This window comes from Bombus pascuorum, unplaced genomic scaffold (assembly GCF_905332965.1).
Source record: "Bombus pascuorum unplaced genomic scaffold, iyBomPasc1.1, whole genome shotgun sequence".
Taxonomy (NCBI): domain Eukaryota; kingdom Metazoa; phylum Arthropoda; class Insecta; order Hymenoptera; family Apidae; genus Bombus; species Bombus pascuorum.
The window spans coordinates 1,257,056-1,276,597 of record NW_026869734.1 but is presented as its reverse complement, the minus strand read 5'-3'; the positions used below and the strand labels follow the sequence as shown (position 1 = coordinate 1,276,597).

At 31.5% G+C, this 19,542-nt stretch overlaps 1 protein-coding gene and 1 pseudogene across 1 annotated transcript in view; both read left to right on the top strand.

The window, feature by feature from the left end:
* The window catches only part of LOC132915699 (uncharacterized), a 229,591-nt gene that overhangs the window by 25,247 nt on the left and 184,802 nt on the right, over nucleotides 1–19,542 (top strand). The gene's annotated exons all lie outside the window — the stretch shown is intronic.
* Nucleotides 1,329–18,280, top strand: LOC132915710 (uncharacterized; annotated as a pseudogene).

The following is a 19,542-nucleotide window of genomic DNA, read 5'->3' as shown; positions in this document are numbered from 1 at the left end:
AATTCTATAAGTTATTAGCTCTGGAAAACGTAATAGGAAATTTTATTAACGATATTTTATTTTATCTATTAATTTCTAATTATCTGTTTATCATACAATTTTATCAGTTTTACGGATTCAGCACCTTAACGCACCCGTTTATTTTAATAAAAGTATGAGAGATCGTCCGCGAAAAAATGTTTGATACATATTTTTTTTATTAATAACATGCAAAACATCTTAAAAACCAGAAGATACAAGAATAAATTTCCTTTAAATCTCATATTGTCGAATAAGGATCCAAAAATTTTAAAAACAAAATTCTCCAAGCAATCATTTATATATGTAATTATATATGTAATATGAATTATTCAGATAATTTTTCTAAATGTTAATCCACTTTCGCGTAAATTTTTGTATGTGGACGTGTATTTTTCGAATGTGCCATATTGTAGATTTTTACTGCTGTAGATAGATACTGCTCACCTGTAAAATACTTTAGTCGCAACCTGTATACAAATAAATCAGGAACAAAATAAAAATACAAGTAAAATATTTAGCAGATAATATAAATATAAATTTATATTCATAAAGTTCGAGAAAGATTTCAGAACAAATTTTCTTATTTTTATTACATTACATTTTATCTGATTCACACTAAATTCAGCAATCGTCTTCAAAAATAAGTGACATACGTGTGTAAGGACCCTAATTTCAACGCTATTTAATATACTATACAAATTAATTCAAATGATTATTAATATTAAGAATATTGTATATAATTATAAATAAATAAAAATAATTATATTATTTCATAAATACCCAATTATACTAACACATAAATAAATGAGCACATAAACATGTAAATAAATATATATTAAACAAATTCAAAGAAGCGGAAACTAAACTATCGCTGCAACGATGCATCGTTAGAAACGCGATTTCTAATATCGCAGAATGACTCGAGAAATTTCTCCGGCTGGATACTTTTTTATGTAAACGAGAAATTGTCGCCATTTCGAAGACGATTACAAGGGACAAAGCGTGGAAAGCATGTAATTGGAGTTGGTGGTGGCTATGAACTCGGCGACGACTTGACCATCTGGTCACACCTGAAATGTTTTCCAGGTCGGAAGATGTAGTCCTTACCTAGCAGCGGATTATTGCAGATGATTTTATCCGTTCAAATGCAATTGCCGCGACAGGATAGCAATTTGAGACGCCAGTGAAAGCCTAGATCGATGCGAACTGCATTCTACTAGATTGTTTCTGAAGTATCCTCTTCAGTAATGTAATATAACACATTTTATTATCTTAATATCAGGGTATTCTTCTTCCGTCTTTGATCGATGGAAGCTTGTGAGTAGAATCGAGTTTATCGATAGAAATAAAGAGGGTTATTTTCTGTATATTCGTTCTTGTCGATTCTAGTCTTTTATTTGTTGTATCGTGCATTACTACAATGTAGTTGTTTCAAAACTTGAAATTTCATGAGATCATTTTCTTCCACATTTAGATAAAGGCAAATTTGTCTCGTCGGTGGAAATAATTGTTCTTCGTATTATGGAAGTTTCAATTTGAGGGCATTAGACTCTATCTAACGATTTTGCCAATTTATGATTTTAAATCACTGTAATAAAAAACTGTGTTTTAATGGAATACTAATATAGGAATACTAATATTTACAAGAAAAGGAAATCGGGCGTTTTATTTAAATTGAATTAAAATACTGATAGGATACTAATATATTAATATATAGCTATCGTCATATTTTTTGCTTCTCAAATCACTTTCTCTTTCGTTAGTAATTACAATATTCGTATTTAATTACGATTACCACACTCACAGATATTAAATTTAGGTACTTTTAATTAGCAATAATCGAGCATACAAATAAATTAATAATTTAACATTATTACCCAAGTGACTGAAAAAATACATCAATTTCTATAACAATGTTAAAAAAATTACTTAAATAACAATAAAAGTAATACATAAAATAAGTCTAAAAGTATGCAAAGTGCATTAATAAAAAAGTTCCGCTAATCTACATTTTCGAAAAAGCTGATATTTCAATGAAAAACTTGATCTTTTATATATATACTTGATTTTATACACGTATGTATGCATTAAATCAAATATCAATAACTCACTGAAGATATTATTATACACAAATAACGGTGCTTTTAAATTGTCGAGAAATACAATTTCTGAATCACTTTCTATCACTCGAAAGATATCAAGTTCAAATTTTTCACACGTTCTCTGATTGCAGGTGATGGTATACCCGGAACAATTGTTGTTCGTGTGGGAAACAATCGGCCGGACTTGGGAACGAATCCAATTTGCAATCGTTTCACCGATCCCCTCGAAGAAGGGCAACCTCTTTTTTTACCCTGTAATCCGCCTATGCCTGGAACTTTCGTTTCCGTACACTTGGAAGCAAATACACCGGCACTAGTTCCAGTGCAACTTTCATTGTGCGAGTCCTTCGTGTACACTGATCAGGTACGATCAATTTGCTCTACCTGTTTCAAACAAATAAAATTATCCAAGTATCATAAATAGCTTTGTTGTAAGTTATATAATCTATACAATATATACAATATGCAAAAGATATACAAAAACTACGTATAATGCTTGTTATAATATTTAGCAGGTGCAACAAATCTCCACGTAAGTTCAATTTTTTAAATTGTGTTTATAAAAATATAAACTTTCACGAAACTTCCCCTTAGTTACCTTCATAAATTTTGAATCCATGAATGTGAATTATGTTTACTACAGAAGGGACTAATTAATGTGAATTTCAATTGTTAAAAATGGATAATCAAGTTTTAAAAAATATCACATTTCAAAAGACTCTTTATATATACCTTATTTATCATTTCTTATATATATTTTGATAATGTAATTCATTTTGTAGATATAATCAGTATTTTAACACTTTCTACTAATTAAAATGTACCAGGGTTATTAGAAAAACTTGAGTTTTAGGGTTTTTATACTGACTTTTACACCGATTATTCTTTTCTTATGTGTATATTCTTCTTTATGTAAGGTTTTTCCTTTTTATAATTTAAAGAAACGTGATTACTTTTTTATATAGGCTCTTCCCATCGAGAGGTGTCCACAATTTAGAGATCAGCCACCAGGTTCGACAGCAACCTACAATGGAAAATGTTACATATTCTACAATCGCCAACCGATGATATTCCGAGAAGCATTGGCATTCTGTCGTGCACAAGGTGGTACTTTAGTGGATGAAAGTAATCCTGCGTTACAAGGGTTTATTTCGTGGGAACTATGGAGGAGGCACAGGTACCGAATTCATTAATTGTCCACCTCTACGCTTCGCTATCTACTTTCAACTCTTTTCTGTAACATATAACTAGTTCAATTTAATCAAAATCAGACTGATCTATCTAGTTCGTTACAATAGACAATTTATTATATCTAATACTAATAGCAACTTTCATCAAACTGTTATTTTCATATTTAATAGTTAATAAAAATGCTACAGGAAAGGTACAGATATTATTCTATACGGTAGTAATAAAATTTTAAAATAAACACTTTAGCTTCAAAACAAGTCAATTTTCCTATTGTACCATTTGTACCTTGTAATTTGAAATTACTTCTATTACTACCATGAAATAAACTAAACCTACCTTCTGACGTAAATTGTTTACAGTGGCGAGTATAAAAATAGGATAACTTGTACTCATAAATACAAATAATATTAGAGTGAAAACTTTCGTTTCTATTCTTCTTCTTTTATATAGAATTCAAAAATACATCTCTTGTAAAATATTAAATAAATTTTAATCAATATGTAGCAGTTAAATACGAGCAATAACAAATACAAATAATTAGATTAGAATCTTAGATTCTGATACATAGATAATTTAAAAAATTATTATAGAAATAGTTTAAGCGAAAGGTAAATTACCATAAAGAGAGTTATTATCATAAACGAAAAAATGTTCAATGTTCATTGTGTAATAAGTGTGTTTTCAACAAGCATTTCTAAAAAGATATACCTTATCTTTATTAAGGAGTGATACTTCGAGTCAATATTGGATGGGTGCAGTAAGAGATCAAAAGGATCGTACGGTTTGGAGGTGGACAGGAAGCGGCGACGAAGTTTCTGTTTCTTTCTGGAGTCTACCTCAAGGCAGCGAAGAAGACTGCGCCCGATATGATGGTAGTAGAGGATGGCTTTGGTCTGATACTCCTTGCACAGCTCGATTAAATTTCATCTGTCAACACCGTGAGTAACAAGTATTTTCTCATTACTATCGAATTACTATCGAATGTCATCTATATAAATGTCATCTTCATTACTATAGAAATATATATATATATATACTTAATTCTTCATAGATATCTTAATACGTACATGATGACACATTGCACAAAACAATTAGAGGACCTTTTCTCATATCACTTTGTCTTTTATATTCGCTTCTTGTGTTTGTACATTGTTTTTTAATTACCATTCAAGATCAATTTTTAGAATACATCATGATATCGTACGAATAGCATGTTGATATATTAGGTTTATAGAACTTCTCCGCTTTTATTTACTTGATTGGTGCGATAATATAGTCAATCCGTTTACTTTTTTTTAGCAACGCGTAAAGAATAGAAAGATATTAAATAAAGGGTGAAAAATATTATGCGAGCCTCTCAAAAGCTAAACTGAACAACTTGGCTTATTGTTCATTTCGTAATTTCATTACACAAGTACACGATTAACGTTCAACTCTCAAGACACGAATGATTTCCTTCCATCAGTTCATTTATCGCAAAATGATGACACTAATGATAGTAAATTCTGTGATAGTAGATTTAAAAAATAATGTTTATATCATCATCAACTTGTTGTATTTTAGAATTTATGGAATTGATCAATATGGTTGCTGAAAAGCTTATGTATAAAAAATGAAGTTCTTATCTCTCTCTTCTGAAAAAGATAGATAGAAAAAGATAGAGAAAAGTAAGCAAATGTATGGAATATCATCTTGTTTTTTAAACGTTACTCATATAAAATCAGTCACATAAAATACAAGATTTTTGTAGGTATTCAATCATACATTTACACTCAATTTAAGAGCAGTCCCATATTCCTAACGTTACGAGCAATCTTCAGTATTGAACTAACATTTAAAAACGCATAAATTATATCTAATAAGAAACAGGTACTCAACTACTGGAAGCTTAACATCAGGTACAATATTTTCATGGAAAACAAACAAAGAGTATTCTTTTTATTAATTATTCTCCTTATTAATTAAGAAGCTACTTTGCTTATAAAATTTTTAAAAAATTACATACCCAAGTATCAAACTCTCGACCAATACGTTCGTCATGTGCACAATGTCCGCGCTATTTTTCTCCGTCAGAGTATCGCGAGAGAAGTTATTGGAAAAATAAACGGTGCCAAGTGAGGCAGTGAGAGAGCCTCATGACGTTTCACAGATAAGTCACCTGTCAGATTCGATTCGTACAATTTATTTATCGGATTTTTACAAATGTCTCTATTCTATATTAGATAGATACTATTCCATACTTGGTCAAACAATGTGAGACAACAAGTAAAACCAAGGAATTCTTTGTTTGCTCTTAGAACCACGAGCGTGTGGTCGACCAGAACAGCCTCCGAATTCCACGATGACGGTGACCACAACAACAGATCGGAATTCCGGAAATGCATATGAAGTTGGCGCGACGGTGGATTACACTTGTAACGCCGGCAGCCTTCTTATAGGACCGTCGACTCGTACATGCCTCGATACTGGCTTCTACAACGAGTTTCCACCGGTGTGCAAAAGTAAGAGAGCAAGAATTAGACACAGAGGCCACTCGGTGAACCATACACGATCGTCCTATCGATGTTAAATTCAACATTCTGCTCGTTTCAGGCATCGAGTGCGGTTATCCAGCGAACATAAAACACGGAGGTTACACACTTATCAACAATACCGTTAGTTATCTCAGTCAGGTGCTTTATTCCTGCGATGAAGGATACGAGATGACTGATGTAATATCGTTTGATACCTGTGTTGAAACGCTTCGCCAACGAGCATTTTGTAGGAAATTGGTAAGAATATTAGTTGGTGTTGGATCCTGATGACATCATCTTTCTGATTGTTTATTGATCCTCTCGTTGTGGCTTGATTTTGTTCCTGATTCTAGAATCGTTTAAATTGGTTTATCATTTTTAGAGATTTATGGTAGAGATTGAAATTAATCTGATTGAAGATAAGCTTTGAATGCGTGCATGATTTTAATATGAGAATTTTTATGTTGCACAACTGACAAATTCCTGTGTCAGTTGCACTGTGTAGTGTTTATTCATGAAAATGAATAAATAGTGTAATAACGTAATGCAATGAATCTTTTCCTTTTTTTCTCCCCATGTTGCGAATCATCTACACAAGCGTTTCATGCGACCGTAAGCGATAAAAGTAAAAAGAAAATCATGGAGTACATTCAGTTTAAGCAGATATAAATATAAATATGTACGCATGTACATTTTCCAAGATACTCATCGATACATTATAATAATATATTATGATCAGATTTTTATACTTTCTCTCTAAGATTTCTAATTTGAGATTAAAACAAAATATTTTCGATTTCTATGAGACATTAAATGCTACAATATTTATTAATGAAACTCCGATATAGTAGTAATAAAGCCAAAATGTTGTATAAAACAATTTTATAAAACGGTTTTATAAAAAATAATATAGAAGGATATGTATAACTTATATAAATAGACTTTTCATTTTTAGTTTAACGCTACATAGACATTGTTTACAGCTTATTAATAAATTATAATGGATTAGTAATTTGCAGAAGAAACAATTTGTTCCGATTACAGGTCGTGCAAGACTGACATGCGATATCGATGAGCGCTGGAACGGACCGCCACCACGTTGCGAGCCAATTCTGTGCGATCCTCCTGCTCCTGTTCCACATAGTTATATTCAAATCGATGAAGTCGACGAGACCGAGACAGTACCATCGAAAACGAACTTCAGTCGAAGTCTTCTCGTAGGCAGTATCGTTACATACACTTGCGAGAAGGGTTATAGACTTTCTGGCTTCCGACAAATATTATGCTTGCCTACTGGCTTATATGATCATGTCGCACCCACTTGTACGGGTATGTGATTTAATTATTTTTATGGAATAAATACAAATTTAATTATTTCTTTAGAAAGAGAAGCAAGTCATTTTTCGTGATAGTGTTTGCAATCTTCAAATACGAGGATAATTTAATTTCATAATTAATTATTGAATCTTTATTAATGTAAATGATATAATATGAGAATATTCAAAGGTTGTTTTTCAATCCAATTCATGAGATATTTATTTTATACTTGGAACTTAAATTCATTTATGCATATAACTGTTATGCGCGTAGCAACTCAAAGAATTAATAAGTAATTCATAATTGTTTTAATATATACATATATAAATTTCAAAATGAATTCTGATTTACAACAGTATTGTTTTCAACCAAATTCTACTTAACTATTGTGTACCTTCTGTACCTGACTGTTATATGTGTGTGTCCGTGCGTGTGTGTGTATAAAAATAGTATAATACATATACTATTAATATAATATAAATGCTTATATATTAAAATATTATTTTAAACTAAATCACATATAATACGTATGAAATCTGTATTATAATATATCTGCAATAACTGTAGTTGCAATAATTGCAATAATTAATTTCAGTAATTTCAATAACGATATATGTAGATTATCATTTACATTTAATTTTTTGTTGAAATCGCAAACAATAATCTTTTGTCGTATTGACCTCTTAAGGACTCTTGACCTCTTACTCTACAAAATTCAATCAAAAATGTACTCAATTTTTTCGTTATCAATTTAAAACTATATTAATACGCTAATATATCATAATTAGAATTACAAAAAGGCTCTTTTCACTTAAACCAATACAGGAGGTCTAAGATAACTTGGAATAAAAGAAATTTTACATATGATTGGAAACTGGGAATCTATATATTCCTAAGGGATTATGTGAATACATAATAATAATAATCATTAAATTTTCTTTAACAGAACCTATGTGAATGATTAGAATTACAAGAGAATCAACGTCTCCAAAATTCCTTTATTACAGAAGAACCACGTACCACCGTGACTGTGTCTTCCCGAACAACCGTGCGACCAACGAAGAACCAGCAGAACCCGACACACATTCCTACCACCTCGAGTTCGAACCACAACAATCTCGACGACCACAACCACAACCACCTCTGTGCCACCACGAAGAGTGGCTAGCACCGCCGAATTACCCGCGACGGTTCGGGAAACCATAGCAAGGAAACCAAATATTGGTCTTCAGAGACCAGCACCGCCTCCGTCGCCACCTTTGAACGACGACACCAACGATCATCCTCAGGACAATGAAATTTCTGGCAGTGGAGTGGACAATGCTCAGGCTGGCATTGGAACTGGTGTTCCTGAACCTTCTGGACCTTTCAGGGTGGACAACGCCGACCAGTCGAGTAACACTCATCAAGCAAAATTAAATCTAGGCGCGGTGATCGCCTTGGGTGTCTTCGGTGGTTTCGTATTCCTTGCTGCTGTAATCACCACCGTTGTAATACTCATACGCAGGTAAAAGCAAATCACTCACCTAAATCCGCGAATCGCGTGTAGAATGATGGCATTATCGAGTTGTTGTCGGTTCTTTTGATTTCTGTGATTTGGTTGCACCAAAAGTAACGCCTGTTTTGTGATGTCAGATTATATTCATCTTTGTTTTTATTTGTTTGTTACGTTTTGCTCGTTTTCTAGCGCGTTGTTTATTCGTTTCTCATTCGTTGCTGGGAGCAATTTGAGGATTATTTTATTACGAGTAAGGATAATTAATTAAATTAATTAAATAATATTTTTCATATATTTCATAGGTAATTTCAATTATATATTTTGAAACGAAATAATTTGCGTGTGTTTAAATGGAAATATGAATGTTTGATAGAGATTAACATTCAATTTCTAATCGTTGAATTTCAAAATTAGGAAAGAAATTTAAATATTTTTCATTGCATTAATTGGAAAATTAAATGGAAAAAAAAAGAACTTGATTTGAAACTTTTACTGATACTGATACTGAAAAAGTTTATTTCGTGGCAAAATACATTTGTTTTAATCTTTGGGATTTGTTTAATTTCGTTCAATTTCTAATATCTCTACTTTAAATTAAACTTCCTAAAATTAGAAATATCCTGATATTTTCACATACTATCAGTTATGGGAATTAAACAAATTTCGTATCACTTCAAATGAATAGAAATCTTAAGATATAAATGGTGGAAGCCAATAAAATTACTCTTATACATATACTACTTCCTTTTATCGTATTACTCTATTAGAAGGAGGAAATTTCTTACTAATTCTCTAATGGCTCGATGGCAACCTACTTATTTAAAAGACTGGTTTTCTCGTCCTTACCATTGACTGACTATCAATTACCGTAAATATTCAAATATACGTAGCGTAGATGCATGTTACATTGTTCCCATTTTGACTTTTAGATTCTTGTGTCATGAAACATGTTATATTGGTAATCATCTGATTCTCTTGTTATCTGCAATTTAAAAATTGTATTGCCTTCGACTTCTCTAACAGGCATTATTTCTTGGACAGACTATGCATAACTATAGCTTCTATATACATACAATACATTCGCTCTTTGACCCTACGTGTATATATTGTATCGCTTACTCTACATTTGTTTAAACTTTCTTTATTCTTTCATCTGTCTTCTTGCCTATTTTCTTCTTATCTAAACTCGCGTTTCGTAGCTCCCTCGAAATATTGTAATTTGTAATTCATTCCGGGTGTTGTAATTAGTGTAACAAAGAGTTGTTACGTAAACAGTCTTTGCAGAAGAAAACGTGTAAGAATCAATAACCTCCGAGCCCTCTTAATTTCGATTATATTTTTGTTTTTAATATTGTCGACTGGTAATATTATAAATTTCTATGCAGCATGCTGTAAAACATTACATTTTAAGTGAAAAAATACAACGTTACTAGACCAAGATATCTTCTGGAAAATTTCCATCTATATCTAAAATACGCTTTTACGATGTGCATTGTGAATTATTTTGGATGCAGATTAAAAGTTTACAACGAACTACGCTCCAGGTTTTGGTTGATAAAAGAAATATTGTAGAATCTTTGTTATTCGAAAGATTGGAAATTTTTGAATTCATGGAAACGCAATATATTTGTTCTCTTAGTTTCATACATTTTAGAAACATAGGAATCGCAATTTCTTTTTGAATGCAGTTTTAATCCAAACGTTAGTTTTTATAGACATTGAAATCATTGAAATTTCGAATCTGCATAACATTATAATATAGAACATTATATTACCATTGAATTCGTGTAAAGTAATCTGGTTTTGAAAAAAAAAAAGGAAAGAAAAAGAGCAAAAAATGCGTTATAAAAAAATTACGTACCTTATAGAATGATTTAACACGAATTCTTAACAGAAATTCAAATGAGAGGTTCTATTGCATCTTTTATCAAAACATGAATTATTTTGTTTGATTAAAAAATTGACATAAGACGTACATATGATTTTTGCGTTAGAAAATGTAGAACAAGATTTTTGTAAATTTTTGTTATAAGAGAATACAATTATAAGAAACGGCAAAATGATCGACCCTTTCGAAGGTGATTAACACTTTCTAAATTGAAAGTCCATGTTTGTTAATCAAACCATACATGTTCCTAATTATATTCATTACAATTCTTTAAAATTGATATTACTAACATGATCTATTCTTTTCAAAAAGCATAATAATTTAAAAAGTTCTCTGCATCTTTCATTACGTCGAAGATAAATTATTAATGAGATTGCGTACGATATTCTTTTTTTCTCAAGAGAACAAATTATTGTAGATTATTTTCCGTGACGAAAGGGTTAGAAATTTAAAATTAGACAAACTTGTCTACATGGGACATTCAAACTAATCCTTTCATTGCTGTTAATTACCTATTTACCTACACGATATACATATAAAAAAATTATAATTAACTATAACATCGAAAATTACAAATTTTAAAGTATAATATAACATTTACCTCAATATTTACATTGTATAATTTAAAAAGTTAACAAATCCATTTATACACTGCGTTTCATAATTATAAAACCATCCAAAAACTTTCAATTTTTATGTGTCATATTATAATTTTTATATTTCGTCATAATGTCATATTTCAATAAGCTTAATTGTTCGATTTTGAACTTTCGAATATAATTCTAATTTATTTGTATAAGAATTGAAGAGTTTAGAATGGTTTTATAGTTATGGGACGCAGTGTATATAGTGTCTAAAATACTCACTTTTCTTTAACAATATATTTGCCATGAAGATTCAATTATTACATACATTAACAGATGAAGATTTACATTTAAAAATTATCTCAGCAACGAAAGGGTTAATCCAAACAATCATAATAAAACAATGATTCAAGGGAAGAGAAAAAATATCAGCATTAACCCTTTGTGGTCGTATGTTTATTCTCAGCTACCAAAAAGAAAAAGAACCGTTCTAATTGTATAATAATATTAACTTTTCATATTGACAACATATTTCATTTCGAAGATACACCCTAATAGGATTCTGCAAATTAATACAATTAAATATTTTCTTATCTTGAATTATTTGACAAAGGATGCTCCAAAATGCTCCAAATGCAAAAAGAAAACTGAATGATATAATACATATATATATATACAGTAAACTGCGAATTTTTATGCAAATGCATATTTTGCATATATTTTTTACATATATCAATATAATTAAAAAGAAATAAAATCAAGACAGATATTTGTTTCATCTATGAAGTGTTATAATGAGCACAGTATTTGGATTATTTTTTATATATTTTCGCACATTATTTCGCACATTCTATAAATTTTTACGCCCTCGAATTTGCAATTTAATTACCAGTATCTGTTCAATGAAAATTAATTCCAACTAGCACGGTGCCCATATCTCGGCTGAATAAGATCGCAAAGGGTTAAAAAAGAAATAGTAACGTCCGCAAAAAAAGAAATAATTTTAAAAAGTGGAAAAAATAAAAGAAAAAAAAAAAGGAAAAAAAGGAAAAGATTGATCGGAGGAAACTAGGTAACGATCAAGAAATAACAATTAACACTGAGCCCATTTGCGTTGCGGTGGCTAGCGGCAGTGGCAGCGTCAGAAGAAGGCGTCGCAGGGGGCTTGGCGGGATTGGTGCGTTGAGGGGTGGCGGTAGTGGTGGCCTTGGAAGGGGTGACACCGGGATGCCCTCGCGTTGGTATACGCTACTGGCGCTGCCCTTCCCCGACCAGCACCTGGGGCGCCGCGACTTGACGGCTCGCCGCGGCACCGATCATCCTTATTCCTTCGGCCTCTCGGCGGCCCATCGCGCTGGATACCTTTCCAACCCTGTCCTTTAAGATTATCAAACAATTACTTCCTATATAGTCTATATATATACATATATAGTCCACCATTATCGCCTTCACCCTCCACGCAACCACCGCCCACCACTACATCAACCATCACCACGTACCACTACAACCGCCATGCGCCACCCTCGCGAGTGATTACTAGTCAAGGTAAACGAGCAACGTTTATAATGAGCACCCATATATAGCGATAGCTCGTTCACCACCGCTCACCACGATTACCACGTATTTTTAAAGCTTCTCCTCTTCTTCCGGACGCACACAGGTCAATGCAGCGTTCACGCACTTTCTTCCCCCCAAGTAGCTTCATCTATGTGTACTGTTCTCTTAGCACATCGTTTAAATAGGATTGGGCACTATCCTTTTCGTTAATGGAAGAGATTCGATTTAAGGGAAGAATATACGTATAGTGAGAAGTTTAGAGTTTGATGGGATGAAGTGTTCTATGAAAAAATTTGCTCAGTTTCTGAAAATTATTTGTCTCTGAATTAAGATAACTTGCCCATCGATTAATAATGGTTCGTGATTTAAATAAATAAAGGAAAAGTAATTGCTAGATAGCATAATAAGACGAAGTAATCGCAAATAAACGAGTAATTAGCGGAAGAAATATAATAATATTTTGTTGACTGTTAAACATAACTCAATTCGCATGAAAAGTTGTTCTAAACTGATATTCGCACTGATTTTTTATTAACTCTTTAACGTTCAAATCTTGTTGTCGAGGGACGTTATACACCATCGCTCAAAAGTCATAAAACAGTTATTATATTAGCTCAAAATTGGAAAAAATTAAATATATAATAAAGACATCAAGAAATAGTATTTGTACAGTGAAGAAATTATACACTACTAATATACATAATGATTTTATTAAAACAGGCTTGTAATTGAAAATTCATGATCTATAACAAATACCAACATTTTATTAAAAATACGAGATGTCCTAACACTTTTGAACAAGGGCGTTCAAGAGATAGTTTCGATTCGATAATATCAATGTTTAAATCAAATAAACCGGCACGTGATCAACCTATTGACTCCATTCGTCAATTATACGGACTTGAGCAAACTGGATGTTTCTACTTGTTTGCTGGTTTATGTTATAGGTTTGCACAAACTAGATATTTCCACTATATGTCAATTTATGCAATATAGAAATATATATCTTTTGTTTCCTTTTTTGTTTTTAATTTAATTTTAAATAGAATTTGTCGTTACATTTAAGTTAGATTATATATTTTGTTAGTGTATTAATACCTAATTCTAAGGTTTTAACTTTTCAACTTGAAATGTCGCTGTAATTCCATATTTTATTTCCCACTATGTTCCCTCTGTTCAATACATGTGAATTGTTTCAACAATTTAGTACTAATGCACATATTCAACTGTTTTCGAACTTTCATTTAATTATTTGTATTTCGATATTTCATTGGTCGTAAAAATACTTCCTGTTGTTATATTTGTTATAACTCTTCTATTACTTCGGGTTAAAAACGTGGAGCATCATTAAATTGTCAGATAACTTTAATTAACTGATATTTATAGGCTTAAATAATAAGAAATAATAGCATGATATAATTATGACTGAATACGATAAAACTGAATGTATAAAATTCCAGCGACATTCAAAATTACCATACCCATTGAGACTGAATAACCTTTTTAAAATTGGACCAAATGATTTGGATTTTTTTTAGAAATTAGGAAGATTATTTTACTAGATCAAGTATAAAAAAATTTTTTGAAAAAACTACAACTGGTCGGAATCGCCAAGAAAGAAAGTAAACATTATATTTTCCGCAACTTCTTTGTCTGAGCTTGTAATGAAAATTGAAACGATACATTTTAGACATTTATATCAGTTACATACATGCTGAAAATTTCATCGAAATCGGTTAACGTTGCTATGAGCTGCAAACGTTTAAAGATGGTGAAAAATGGCCTGAAATTTACGTCTTTCGGTGCCTGTCGCTTGTTTTCGCGTCAACCAATTTTAATAAAATTTTCGGCATATATGTACATGTATAACTGATAGAAATGTTCGAAATGTTGTTTAAAGTTTCATTACAATTCCAAGAAAAAATTTTGGGAAATGCGATCCTTACTTTTTTTCTTGACGATTCCAACCAATTGCAATTTTTTTAGAACTTTTTTTATACGTCATCTAGTAAACCAATCCTCCTAACTTATCAAAAATATTCAAACCGTGCGGTCCTATTTTTAAGCAGTTATTCAGTTTTAAAGAGTGTTACAACAATTTTGGAAGTTACTGTAAATATAGAACTTTAAATTGACAACTAAACATATTTGTATAATCTCAACAAATTAAAATTTACTATCTCTGTATTCACAATTATATCTGTGAATATTAAAATTTATTTAATAGCATAGTTTGATAATGTTTCATAAAGTTTCTGGTTGTACAATAAGCTATGCTGAAGGAAAAATGCGATGATTACTAGAAAATGGCTCACTATATATAGTAAAATAATTTTAATAAAAATCACAAGAGATTTAAATTATAATAAACTCCTAATATATCTATATCTAACTATTTGGTGCTCCTTCCATCTTCAAATTGGTGATGGTATTGCTAATGATTTCACTACAAATTGCTTCAATTACACTTCGCTAAATTATGTTTCCCAAACAAACATACGTAATACAAAATGAAACAATCGATTTGGCTTCAGTTTCTCAACTTAAGTGTTATAATAAAAACCAGAAATATTTGAATAAGAATTTTCTATAAGGAACAATCTAAATATCTGAAAGCCAAATCGATAATACAACAAACCGCATATATATCTTGCTTACTGTATATATATGTTCCTAAGAAGAAAGAAGGAAGATCATAAATTATTAATTAGAAATACACTATGGGTCTAAAACGAATGAAATCAGCGAGATTCTAAATTCAAAATAAAAATAATGTTAATTCTTCCTTTCGCGGGGAGACGCGTCTCCGTTAGGCGCGTCAACGGGAGTCGTAAATTCCCGTTACGATCTACGAATCGACACCGCGAGCAGGGCAATCCCCTGATTTCAGTTACGATAATAGGGGTGGTTATATTGAAATAACTGTAGTCTCCAGTTATATATTTTTATTTATTTCGCACTTTTCACAACACTTGGAACGTATATAGAAATATGTTGAAATTGATACCGGTTAACGCGATGAATCCCGATATCGTGTGAAACTATTAGACTAGCTTGCCGAATGAGTGCAAGAACCGTCCGAAGTATGTTAACGCGAAGAATCGACTATCTCGTTGGCGTGAATTGAAGTTACTGCCTGGTGGCTAGAATTGTACTTGCTTGGAACGTATATAGAAATATGTTGAAATTGATACCGGTTAACGCGATGAATCCCGATATCGTGTGAAACTATTAGACTAGCTTGCCGAATGAGTGCAAGAACCGTCCGAAGTATGTTGACGCCAAGAATCGACTGTCTCGTTGGCGTGAATTGAAGTTACTGCCTCGGTGGCTAGAATTGTACTTGACTGACTCATCTCATGCCATTTAGGGGGAAAGATCGGTTTGGGTGTGCCCTTACCGAACCAAGGACCCGGATTCGTTGTTCACACGATCCGCGATGCCCATTGGTTATAGACGAAGTTAATAAACATAATGCGAGGAGAAAGTCTCCTGCATATTTGGCTCATGGGTGGCCTTGGTCTTGGGAAAAACCCGCCATTTAGCGGGACACATCTGCTTTCCCCGTAATTAGCAAGAGAGTGCAATAAACCTAATGACTGTTCAAATGACCATCCATAAACCGAATAATATTTGTATGAATCGAAATTAAGTTGAAAAGATTCGGTTTATGGTGGTTCCTTAGGTTACTGCAGGTCAGTTTGACGAGAGATAGGCGTCGGCGGTCAGACCGAAAGGTACGTCGCACTGACCGTCTAGCCCGCCGTAACAAATAACAAAATTACATCGAAGCATTTATTTTCGAAAAAATGTATATGTGTTACTTTTCAAGTACATATATATTTGCTTCATTCCCAGCTATACAGGAATAAATAATCGACAAGAGACTATTTTACGTATAAAAATGTAAAATAGAAATTTTTCGTTTGAAGCTTCCTTTTGAAGAAAATAAAGTTTGATCCTATTCGGTCAAGAAATCGCATATTCAACAAACTTTCAAATTTTATTTTCTTGAAAATTAAACTCTAAGCGAATAAATCTTATTCTATATTTTCGGGTCGAAAAAATTTAATTTATTTTCGTATGTAGAATAACATCCTGTCAATTCCTTACTCCTACCCAGTCGAAAATCAATCAAATACATGAATACCTATGTGATAAGTTTCCAAACACGATTTTCTATAAAATGAAATCTTCGACGCAATTTTATCTTTTTATTTTCGTGTTATTTTGAACTAGAGAATCTCTCCTGACTTCATTTATGCTATAAATTTAGATCCAAGGTGTATAAATTAAACACAACAATAATATTGTATTGTTTTCAAGTTAGAAAAATAAAACAGTAATATAAAATATTACTTGGCCCCTCTTGCACAATATAACTAATGTTATTAGTGAAATTTTACATATTACAAATTATAAGTTACCTTCTATACATTAGTTTTCTAGAAAACTACTTCTGTACATCAATTTAACAAATTACCATTCAATAGTCTTATTCGACTAATGTTCTATATAAAATAGAAAAATTGTACAACTTATCATTTTGTCAACCTACAGATATTAGCAGTAAATCATTATGCATAAAGGTCTCGAAGTTGAAATAATAATAAATATTTGTTAAACTATTCACACAGAAATCGCGGTAGAAGCAGCAAGCATTACCGACACCGTGCATCTCCAGATTGCAATACCGTGGCCAACTTTGGAAGCAGTTCCTCTGAGAGTCGAGGAGGACTGAATCGATATTACCGTCAAGCTTGGGAAAATCTGCATGAGACGGCCGGTCATAAGACCAATCATCCTCCTCTTCGTCGCAAGGAGACCCTGGATGAACCAGGATACCGAGAAAATTACCGTGGCAACAACACCGAGAGAGATGGTTCAGAATTAGTTGTGAGCGATGTAGCCACGTACCCGTCTAACAAGCACGCCAGCATTTCTGACAAGAAACGCCATCATCATCATCATCATCATCACCACGGTAACTCTACGCCCGAGTGGAGGCAGTCTCAGTCTCATCACAGATACTAAACATAAAATCGGTTACCTAGAACCGCTTATTTTTTTGAGATTTTCGGTGAATCGATTATTGTGACGAGTCGCGATTAGATCACAAGCAAGTTGTATTTTTTATGCTGTATGCATATTTTATAAATGGTGACGCACTGGAAGATGGTGACTTTATGTTAGGAAATACGTACAAAATGTAAGGTAAATTTCTTTCAATATAGAGTTTTAATTTCAGCAAATGTATTTTTGATTATTTGTTGAATGTGAAAGATATAATTAATTGAATGTTTATTTGGTAATATTTGGATTTAAAAATATTTGTACAGACAAATTTGTTTACATAAGTGAAATACTTCTTGTGTATGTGTATTTTTATATATAAGAACATCTCTTTTTTATTTCTTCAATACAGTAGTATGTGAATTTTATATATTGATCTGATTCTTTAAGAAAAAAATTGATGAATTCATACATTGCTTTAATTTCAATTTTAATTTCTAAATAACTTTATTTTTTATAGAAAAGCACATCTATCTCAAAATCTTTTGAGGTGGATCGTTGACATTTTCTATAATATTCTAGATCTAAATTACACATATACATTTTAAAACATGTATAAAATCTTGTGTTTAAAATTCAACTAACTGTTTCTAGTAATTCAGCTAATTCTAAGTTAGAATATCAAAAATGTATATTGTTTTCCATTTACAATTCAAAGTTTACTTAGAAGAATGTATATTTAACATGAATTATAAATCTTTGTCCCAAATTTTTTCAAGAAATATGTATATGTATATCTAATATTCTTAGAACAATATTTTGTAGTCATTTGACGAAGAAATTAGTAAAATAAAATATTACCAAATGCATATATATCATAACAAACGTTTGACAAATATTTAAAATCATTTTCTTTAGAAATAAAGTTTCATGTGAATAAATTTTCTTATATTTCATCTTATTTTTAGCATTAAATCACCATCCATCCATGTATTCTGCTATATCATTTATGAAATAATTTGTAACTCCATTTAAAATGGAAACTTAAAACAACATGGTGAACAATTCAAACGTTGCGTAGGAGAATTTTTAAGCGTGATTCATAGATAGAAAAACTAATTCATCCTACATTTATTGTTCTGTTATACAGTAAATTATTTACGACTACCTTGTTACGTAATGTAAATACCGTATACTGCAGTAGCGTAAGTCAAAGATGAAAGTTGTGAATGTAGGAGGATCACGAGTTGATCGAAGGATATGCCAAAAAAATGAGAGAGTAATATATGTATATGTATAATTACTGATCAAACGAATTCTAATAATTTTTAAACGAATTCTATACAAACTATTATAAGAATGTTCGATTATAATAGGATTGACAATATTTTATGAAAATCATACGCATACTCGGTTGATCAATATCTGTAATGGGCACCTTGGCCTCGCCTTAAAGGAATCGAACAAACTCATAACGAAACGATATTCGAAGATGGTACCGTTAAGGAAAGGCCGACGCTATACATATCAGAATCAAAATTCATTTAGTTATGGTGCTCATTTTAAGACACTTTGCACTTATTCAAATTCATGTCGGATCTGTTTTTGCAGATTTTAAAACACCTTAATAAATTATTTGTGTTTAGTATTATTTTAACCAGTTGAACATCTTTTCTCATGCTTGTCAAGAATAAAACATATATAATTAATAGATATGTATTTATTCATTGACTGACGTAAGATATTCGTAGTAAGTTTGTACATGTATTTATTTAATACTTCAATAATCTACAAAAAATTGTAATAGTGCCATTATGGGCAAACTTGTTTAATTGTATCTATACATGCATTCTAGTTG